Source organism: Pleurodeles waltl, chromosome 1_2, assembly GCF_031143425.1.
Source record: "Pleurodeles waltl isolate 20211129_DDA chromosome 1_2, aPleWal1.hap1.20221129, whole genome shotgun sequence".
NCBI lineage: Eukaryota > Metazoa > Chordata > Amphibia > Caudata > Salamandridae > Pleurodeles > Pleurodeles waltl.
Genome location: NC_090437.1, coordinates 1,276,522,878 through 1,276,533,022, shown reverse-complemented (window position 1 = coordinate 1,276,533,022; position 10,145 = coordinate 1,276,522,878). Strand labels below are relative to the sequence as shown.

Sequence of the window (10,145 nt, the reverse complement as noted above, 5' to 3'; positions counted from 1 at the left end):
CGTCTGTTTCGGGTCGGCTGGGGTTTCTGCGCATGCGCATGGCAGTGATTTTGCCAATTTCATTGTCCGAAAGCCCACCCCGTCGACAGCACTTTCAAGCGCATGCGCTTTTCATTTACAAACTTGTCTCACGCATGCGCTTTTCATTTACAACTTGTCCCCAGTCACGGTCTACTGCCTCTTGACGCTCCCCGTCCCAGTCACGAGGATTGCAGTCACGGGACAGACAGTCACGAGGATTGTTGTATTTCGCATGCGCGTTTTTAAATTTAATGGTAGTCTTTTAATTTTTTTTTCAACTTGACCTCAGTCATGGGACAGTCACGAGGATTGCGGTGAGTTAATTACTCTAAGGGGACAGACAGTCACGAGGATTGCTGTCTTGCACATGCGCCTTTCTAAAATTAACGGTAGTCTGTAGCAGCTCCCCTCAGAGCGCATACGGGCACGTGGATTGCAGTCACAGGTGTTTATCTAGCACAGCTTATTCGCGTCACGACTGATTGTGCTCTTCCGGAAGGTAAGGGTTCATGCCCATTATATCTTTCATATATATCATTTCGGGCTTGCTTTTTTAAATGTGAATTTGTGTTGAGTTTCTGCCTGCCTTTTTTTTACCGGTTCCGAACTGCGTCACGGCACCCCTTGGCCCGTTAGAAGCATCTAGGGCCTCCGCACGCATTTTTGAACCAGTAAATAAATGGCAGGCAGCACCAGTAAATAAACGTAAGGCAGTTACGGTGACGACCTGGCATTGATGCAAATTCTGCCTTGTTTTTTTTAATGTGAGTTTGTCTTCAGTTTCTGCCTGCCTTTTGCTTACCGGTTCCGAACTGCGTTCCGGCACCTGGTTGGGCCGTTAAAAGCAGCTAGGGACTACGCACTCATTTTGGAACCAGTAAATAAACGGCAGGCAGTGTTGTTAAATAAACGGCAGCCAGTTAGGGTGACCACCTGGCATTGATGCAAATTCTGGACAGGACTGTAAAAAACATCCGTACAAAGGGTCAACATTAAGGACAAATGGTCAAAATTCAGGCCGCAAATTCGATAACAAACGTCACTTTTACAGACACGCGCAAGGGAGGCTGTGCCTCACTATGATGTCAGTGATTTTATTTACTTTTTAACATAGCATTATTTATTGACTGTTCTTTTTGTGATTGTCTCATGGTATGCTACATTCAGGTGTCATATTACATCCTTGTTCAGTAGTAAATGAATGCCCTTCAGTACTGCGGAAAGGCCATCACCCCTACCCAATCTGTCTTGAAGAGAAAGTAACAGTAAATTTTTGATAATATTTCTGAACATTTTAAAACCTCTTGCTAACCGTTTGTGAAACATTCAGGTAATTAACTTTATGTAAGTTTAAACAGATCAAACAAAAACCTCTGGCTTACCCCAACCACCCATGGACTTTCACTCTAAAAAAATAAATATAAAGAGGCATGGTAGATGGTGTGTCTGACAGTCTCACACCTAATGTCAGGATGTGAGTTAGCCACAACTTGTCTGTAGTCTCACAGCATTAGAGTGTATACCTTGGTCTCTACATTTATCTCCTGAGTCTACTCTACACTCTGACACTGCACCACTCTGCATTACTGCACTCTCTGCCACTCTATTGTATGCCACTCCACTCTATGCTACACTACCCCATAGTACTCTATGCCAATGCACTCTAAACAACTGCACTGTATGCGGCTGCCCTTTACTCTGCACCGCTGTACTCTACGCCACTGCTCTCTGTGCCACTCTACTCCACTCTAAATCACTGCACTGATTCTACTCTGCAACATTTCACTCTCCGCCACTGTACTCTACACCAATCTACTCTGTACTACTACACTCTGCTACTCTTCTCTGCTTCACTCCATTATATGCGACTGCACTCTACAGCACTATACTCCACTCTACACTGCATTACTCCACTGCACTCTCTGCCACATGAGTCTACTCTGCACTCTATGCCACTGCACCACTCTACACTACTGCACTCTCTGCCACTCTATTCTATGCTACTCTACTCCACTGCACTCTATGCCAATCTACTCTGTCCCATGCCACTCTAAAAACTGCACTGTACCCTGTACCACTGGGCTCTACGCCACTGCTCCTATGCTGCTCTACTCCACTCCACAATGCCATAACTTTTACCCTTGAACAGCAGCCACTCTGATGTATAATATGGCTAAAACACATTAGCAAAGCCAATAACGCTTGCGCAGATGAGGCCTATTGGCTTTGGCAGTGTTTGTTAGTACTATGAGGTACCGAGGCCCCTGTAACAACTGTGAATGTGTAAGTCCTTATTTTAAACATGCATTCAACGCTTCGTCAGGGATAGTAAGTGCTATATAAATTACATCATAGGCTGCTACTAAATGTGCAAATACATTTTGGTTAAATAATAAAAAGTGCTTATCAAATACAGATTTGAATAATATACAGTTTATACCTAGCACTAACTTTTTTTATAACACTCCATTAAAAGCACACACTCCACAGCTCACCTTGGAACACCCTTAAGGTACCTCTTTAAAAGAACAAATCTTTGCCATCAGAAAGCTTTAAGTGACTCCTTTGTTTAAAGTCAGAGCAGGTTTTCAAGCCCCTTTACATTTGCAGATTTACCATTTTGCACATTTGCAATTCTTTGGGGGACATACCCTGTCAAGAATGCCTTTTCTTTTCTGTATGCCCCTCCCTCCGAGCACAGCAGACTCCCAGTCTTTCAATCCAGCTCAGGAAACTAATCTACCTGTAATTTCACCCTGTCTTGGGTGTCCTTCTGGTGAAAGACTAAAATTATGGAGAAATGCCATCTGTTATGGACGGATGGTCACCCTACAGGCAGAGCGATCACAATGATAAATGTTCATGGGTGGCCAGGCGCGCAGTTGTACAGTGATGCACAAATGTTACTGCTAACTGTTTTGTTCATTATACACTTTCAGACCTGCCCTGTTTAATTATCACGGGGGCAGCAAGACCTTTGGTTATTATTGCTGTATGTGATGCTTGTATAATGTAATTATATGGATGACTTTTGAACTGTTACAGTTAATCTGTATTAAAATCCAGCTATCTCAAATCTTGGCATCTATGTAGGGTGTACCATAGGGCATCAGCCTGACAGACGCACGTTGTTGGTCATGCCGCAGCCTATTTTCTCATCATTCAGCAACAGTAACTGAGGGTCTTGCTGTCTGGATCCTTAGGCGGGCCAGTCCTGAAAGTAGGCACCTGTAAACAATTCAGTGTATTTATGAGTGACTTTTATGGGGGAGAAAAAATGGAACAATGAAACAAATTAAAAACATAGATTTTTAAAATTGTCATGACCGTATGAATGTGAAATTTGACTGTGGCTTTTTGAATTCGCGACGTTACTGTTCATTTAAATACAGGGGGTGTTTGAGGTGTTACACTCCCCTAAAAAATGTAAATGTTTTGTACAGGTGATTTCACCAGCACTTTTTGCACACAGGCAGCAATGCGCACACACTATTCCTCCTTGTTTTGAGAGTGGTCAAAACTATTTATTTTACAAAATATTGTTTTCTCTCCCACCAATGTGCATTCCTCTCCCCTTCCAATGCCACATACACCACTCTCATGCACCCTGCTTCTCCTATGATTAAATCTTATGGGCCTCATTCCAGCCTCGCTGTGGCATCCTTCCACACTGGATCTGCCACATTAAGAGTTGTGGGGCTTGGTAGATGCCTTATATGCCAGCCGGATTGTCATAGAAACTGTAGAACCCCCTCTAACCGACCAAGCTACGACCCTGTTTAAATTGTGTTTATTGAAGGTGCACAATATTGCTCAGCGCCATTGTTTGAACTGTTCTACGCAGTCCGTCAAGTGGCCTACGGGTGTAGTGGACTGTAGGATTTGAAATTGAATTAGTCAGAGACGCTGGTGTGTCCACTTCTGCCAGCAACACGAGTGATTTACACCAGTCGTTGTCACTAATTTCTTCACAATCTCGCACCCATCTGCCTTGTACTTCCACCAAGGGTGCTGGTTGTTTCTCATTAATGTCCCATATGTGAGGGAAATTAGTTTCTCCTTTACTGGGCCATCCATCAATCCCATCTCTGCAAAGAATTACTCTTGCATCTCTACATTTCTGAGGTGCTTTGATGAAGATATGCCTTTAGTTGGGCATATTTCATCCATTGAATGGCAGGTGATCCAATATTCCTTTTGTATATGTGCAAAGGTGAGTACTCCATTGTCATTCCAAACGTCTGCCAGAGTTAAGATGCCTATGGTTCCAACCACAAAACCCCCTTCAGAGTCACCAACTTTGGGAGCCTAAACCCCTCCCATTACAGTGTTTCCCGGGATCCGTCGGGTACACTTAGCTATATTTTTTATTATTTATCTTCCTCCAAGTCCTATCCACCAATTCCGTGCCTGGAGAGAGAGTCAATTCCAGTTTACACCTGTTCAGCCAAAGTAGGATCGCTTTTTTACCAAGAAATTGTTGGTCAGCCCAAAATACTTTTCTTTCCACTTGGGCATATGCACATTGAATAACTACACAAACCTGCCCAGCCTCATAATACTTGCGAATGTTTTGTAGCTCTATCCGCCTTTATATTTATACTCCTGGAGAAAATACAGAGCCACCCTTGGCTTCCTAACCCGTCCATAACAGGGTGTTCACCAGCGCTTCTATTTGTATAAAAAATGTGTCTGTTATATATATGTGTGTGTGTATGTGTATGTATATGTGTGTATATATATATATATATATGATAGATAGATATATCTTCAAATCTGCACATCCACCAATATCCATTCCATAACACCCTCTACCACCAGCCCAAATATCATTGTCATCAAAGGGCAGCCCTGTACTGCTGGAACTCAGAAGGCGTGCCTATTAATTTTTATTCTTGCACAGGGTCTATTGTACACTAACCTACCATCTCTGTTACTTGGGGCCATAACAAATTGTCTCTAGGATTCCCAAATGAAATGGCCATTTTTAAGAGCATGTATACGATCTTGTATTGTCTTACTTCTGTCCCATTAATGTTTGTTTCATTTAAAGGAGTGACCTTCATGTGTATTACGGACATTTGTGGTATGTAGGTGAAACACACAAAATAAGTGTGATGTACTGGTTAGTTGAGGTACATCATCATACCTAGTATAACTCACATATAGTATGGCTCCCCTATCAATATAGTTGATATACAGTTAGCAGCTGAACTTAGTCATGCATATATGTATTGTTTATGTGTAGTATGGGTGTACTGTCTTTAGCTGCTCCCCATCTGTTTCGGGTCGGCTGGGGTTTCTGCGCATGCGCATGGCCATGCGCATGCGCATTCATAATTTTGCCAATTTCATTGTCCGAAAGCACACCCCGTCGACAGTACTTTCAAGCGCATGCGCTTCTCATTTACAAACTTGTCTCACACATGCGCTTTTCATTTACAACTTGTCCTCAGTCAAGGTGTACTGCCTCTTGACGCTCCCCATCCCAGTCACGAGGAATGCAGTCACGGGACAGATAGTCACGAGGATTGTTGTATTGCGCATGCGCGTTTTTAAATTTAATGGTAGTCTTTTATTTATTTTTTTCAACTTGACCTCAGTCACGGGACAGTCACGAGGATTGCGGTGAGTTAATTACTCTCAGGGGACAGACAGTAATGAGGATTGCTGTCTTGCGCATGCGCCTATTTAAAATTAACGGTAGTCTGTAGCAGCTCCCCTCAGAGCTCATACGGACACGTGGATTGCAGTCGCAGGGTGTTTATCTAGCACAGTGTTGTATCGCAGTTTTAATTAAATAAGCTATATATATATTGTTCTATATAAATAAGTTTATCCTAATAGGAGTTTAATATTTACACCGATAGTAGTAGTATGTTCCACCTTCCCTTCCCCTTAGAATGGAAGAGTCCGACAGTTATTGGGCTGGAGTTGACAGTAGAACGTTGAGGAGCTAGAAGAGCAGCTGTGTGGAGAACTGTTGCTGAGGCAGTAGAGATGAAAGAATAAAGACTGAAGTAAAAGGAATTTGATTGAAGTGTCTTTATATCACTGGCGACCAGTGCATATCATCAAGTAGAACTTCACCCAGATTCTAAGTGGCTTACGGCATTTACCACCCCTATGGGTTCCTTTATGTTCAATAGGATGCCGTTCGGGCTGGCGTCGGCTGCTGCAGTGTTTCAGAAAATCATGCAGCATATTTTAGGAGACACTCCTAAAACTTTGTGTTTCCAGGACGACATTTTAATTTATGGGGCGACAGTTGAGGAACACAACACAAACTTGAGGAGGGTTCTGAATATACTGAAAACAGCAGGCTTAACGTTAAAGAAGGAAAAATGCCAGATTGGTGTGAGTTCTGTAGATTATCTAGGGCATACAATATCGAGAGATGGTTTTAAACCTAAAACTTCCCTGGTAGAGGCAGTTAAAAAAGCAAAGGCGCCCAAAAATAAGGATGAACTTAAGTCATTTCTGGGTCTCACTGAATATATGGCCAAATATGTCAAAAACTTCTCAGAGACATCATATGATCTCAGAGAGTTACTTAAGAGTCACATACCTTATAAATGGAGGGAATGTCATGATTATGCATTTGAAAAGATTAAACAGGCCATTTTAACAGCACCATAGCTTTGTAATTTTAATCATGAAAGGAAAACTATTCTCACCACAGATGCCAGTAAATTGGGTTTGGGGGCTACACTATCACAAGTCATTGATGGCAAAGAGAGGATTGTGGCTTTTGCATCAAGGGCTCTAAGCAAAGCTGAATCCAGTTACTTAGTCATTGAAAGAGAGGCTCTGGCATGTTTCTGGGCTGTTAAACATTTTAAATTTTTTCTTTGGGGTACACAATTTACCATACGCACAGACCACAAACCTTTAGTTTATGTATTCTCCACTAAGGGATTTTACAACAGCACTCCAAGGATGGCGAGGTGGACCTTGGGCCTTGAAAGCTTCTGTTTCAAGGTGGAGTACCTCCCTGGCAATATAAATTTGGCTGCGGATTTTCTGTCTAGAGTTCCGTTGGATGTAGTAGAAGACTTTGATACTCCACAATATCCTATATTCGTAGTTTCTACATCTTCTATCAATGAAGATGAATGGAATTCAGCATGTCAAAAAGATGAATCTCTATCCTTGCTAAAACTGAGAGCCAAGGAAGGATGGCCTGAATCCAGGAAGGATCTGGATGAAGTTATTAAAAGCTACTGGGAGGTGAGATACGAAATAAATGAAATAGGAAATTGTGTATTTAGGAATGATAAAATAATACCTCCTGCAAGTTTAAGACACAAAATCATTAGGCTGGCTCATAAAGGCCATCTGGGCAGAAGCCTAACAAAATCACGTATTAGGGAACGGTACTGGTTCCCTAATATGGACTCCATGACTGAAACAGAAGTCAAAGATTGCACCATATGTGCACGCAGTGATAAAACGAAATTGATTCGCAAAACCCCAATTTCTCCTGTGTCCATACCTGACAAGCCTTGGTCCAAACTGGCATTAGATATCATTGGGCCAATCAACATGACAGGAGTAGTCAAACGCTTTGCCTTAGTATTAATTGACTACCACTCGCATTGGATAAATGCAAAATTAGTTAACCAAATCACAACTGAATCAGTGATAAATTTCCTCAAGGATGTGTTTGCTGTTGAGGGCATACCAGCTACCCTTATTACTGATAATGGGGTTCAGTTGACTTCTTTAGCAATGAAAGACTTCCTTGCATCTCTCAGTATAAATCACCTCACTACAGCTTTGTATTGCCCAAGGGCAAATGGTCTGATTGAGAGAACCAATCGTATGATCAAGGAATGCATACAGTTAGCTAGTGTTAATCATTTGAGTGTAGAAAATGCTATCAGAGACATGTTATGGGCATACCATACAACTCCAAATTTAATCACTAAAGTTTCCCCGTTTTCTGCGCCAAAAGGCAGAAAACCAAGCACAAAATTCTTTCCCTCATGGTTAGGTGGAGGAGAGAAGAGTGAACCTGCAACCCCTCATATCAAACTTAAATTATCTCTGCACCAAGATAAATACAGAAGAATGTATGATAAGAAACATGGTACGAAACAACAACAGTGGGTGATAGGGGACAGAGGGCCTGATTCTGACCCTGGCGGCCGGTGACCGCCAGGGTCACCGGCCACGGGAGCACCGCCGACAGACCGGCGATGCTCCGAAGGGCATTCTGACCGTGGCGGTTCAGCCGCGGTCAGAAAGGGTAAACCGGCGGTCACCCGCCGGTTTACCGCTGCCCTTCTGAATCCTCCATGGCGGCGGAGTGCGCTCCGCCGCCATGGGGATTCAGACACCCCCTACCGCCATCCTGTTCATGGCGGGAAACCCGCCATGAACAGGATGGCGGTAGGGGGTGCCGCGGGGCCCCTGGGGGCCCCTGCAGTGCCCATGCCAATGGCATGGGCACTGCAGGGGCCCCCGTATGAGGGCCCCGCAAAGTATTTCAGTGTCTGCAATGCAGACACTGAAATACGCGACGGGTGCCACTGCACCCGTCGCACCTTCCCACTACGCCGGCTCAATTCTGAGCCGGCGTCCTCGTGGGAAGGTTGATTTGCCCTGGGCTGGCGGGCGGCCTTTTGGCGGCCGCCCGCCAGCCCAGGGCAAATCTCAGAATCACCGCAGCGGTCTTTCGACCGTGGTGCGGTGTTCTAAAGGGGTTACTTTGGCGGGCGGCCTCCGCCGCCCGCCAAAGTAAGAATGACCCCCAGAGTGTATGTTAAAAATCCATTGAAGGGAATGAGGTCAAATGTGAGAGACACCAAGTTTATGGGCCCATTCAATATTGCCAGAGTAAAAAGAAATGTAGTTGTATTGGAGAATGGACAGTGTTGGAGCATGGATAGGATCGTCAAACAGCCACCGGGTGTAGAAAAGACTGGAAGCAATCCTGAGGAAGCGGGAGGAAGTCAGGAAGTTCCACAGAATCGCAATGAAGGAGGTTATGAGAAAAGAACATATAGCCGACGAATTAAACCTCCTGTTTGGCATAAAGATTACGAGATTACTACTTGAGTATAATGAACTGTAATTAATGATAGCAGATGACTGTACTATTTCTAGTTTTGTTAGAAGGGAAGATGTGTTGTATCGCAGTTTTAACTAAATAAGCTATATATATATTGTTCTAAATAAATACGTTTATCCTAATAGGAGTTTAATATTTACACCGATAGTAGTAGTATGTTCCACCTCCCCTTCCCCTTAGAATGGAAGAGTCCGACAGTTATTGGGCTGGAGTTGACAGTAGAACGTTGAGGAGCTAGAAGAGCAGCTGTGTGGAGAACTGTTGCTGAGGCAGTAGAGATGAAAGAATAAAGACTGAAGTAAAAGGAATTAGATTGAAGTGTCTTTATATCACACAGCTTATTCGTGTCACGACTGATTGTGCTCTTCCGGAAGGTAAGGGTTCATGCCCATTATATCTTTCATATATATCATTTCGGCCTTGCTTTTTTTAATGTGAATTTGTGTTGAGTTTCTGCCTGCCTTTTTTTTACCGGTTCCGAAATGCGTCGTAGCACCCCTTGGGCCGTTAGAAGCATCTAGGGCCTCCGCACGCATTTTTGAACCAGTAAATAAACGTCAGGCAGCGCCAGTAAATAAACGGAAGGCAGTTACGGTGACGACCTGGCATTGATGCAAATTCTGCCTTGTTTTTTTTAATGTGAGTTTGTCTTGAGTTTCTGCCTGCCTTTTGCTTACCGGTTCCGAACTGCGTCGCAGCACCTGGTTGGGCCGTTTAAAGCAGCTAGGGAGTACGCACGCATTTTGGAACCAGTAAATAAACGGCAGGCAGTGTCGTTAAATAAACGGCAGCCAGTTAGGGTGACCACCTGGCATTGATGCAAATTCTGGACAGGACTGTAAAAAACATCAGTACAAAGGGTCAAAATTAAGGACAAATGGTCAAAATTCAGGCCGCAAATTCGATAACAAACGTCAGTTTTACAGAGACGCGCAAGGGAGGCTGTGCCTCACTATGTTGTCAGTGATTTTATTTACTTTTTAACAGAGCATTATTTATTGACTGTTCTTTTTGTGATTGTCTCAAGGCATGCTACATTCAGGTGTCA

General features: G+C 43.5%; 1 protein-coding gene across 1 annotated transcript in view; it reads left to right on the top strand.

The window, feature by feature from the left end:
• The first annotated feature begins 418 nt into the window (after window positions 1-418).
• LOC138250237 (uncharacterized) overlaps window positions 419-10,145 on the top strand; it is a 72,938-nt gene continuing 63,211 nt past the window's right edge. Inside the window, exon 1 of the mRNA XM_069204878.1 lies at window positions 419-520. The gene's annotated coding sequence lies outside the window, so the exon portion shown is untranslated. The remainder of the gene's footprint in view (window positions 521-10,145) is intronic.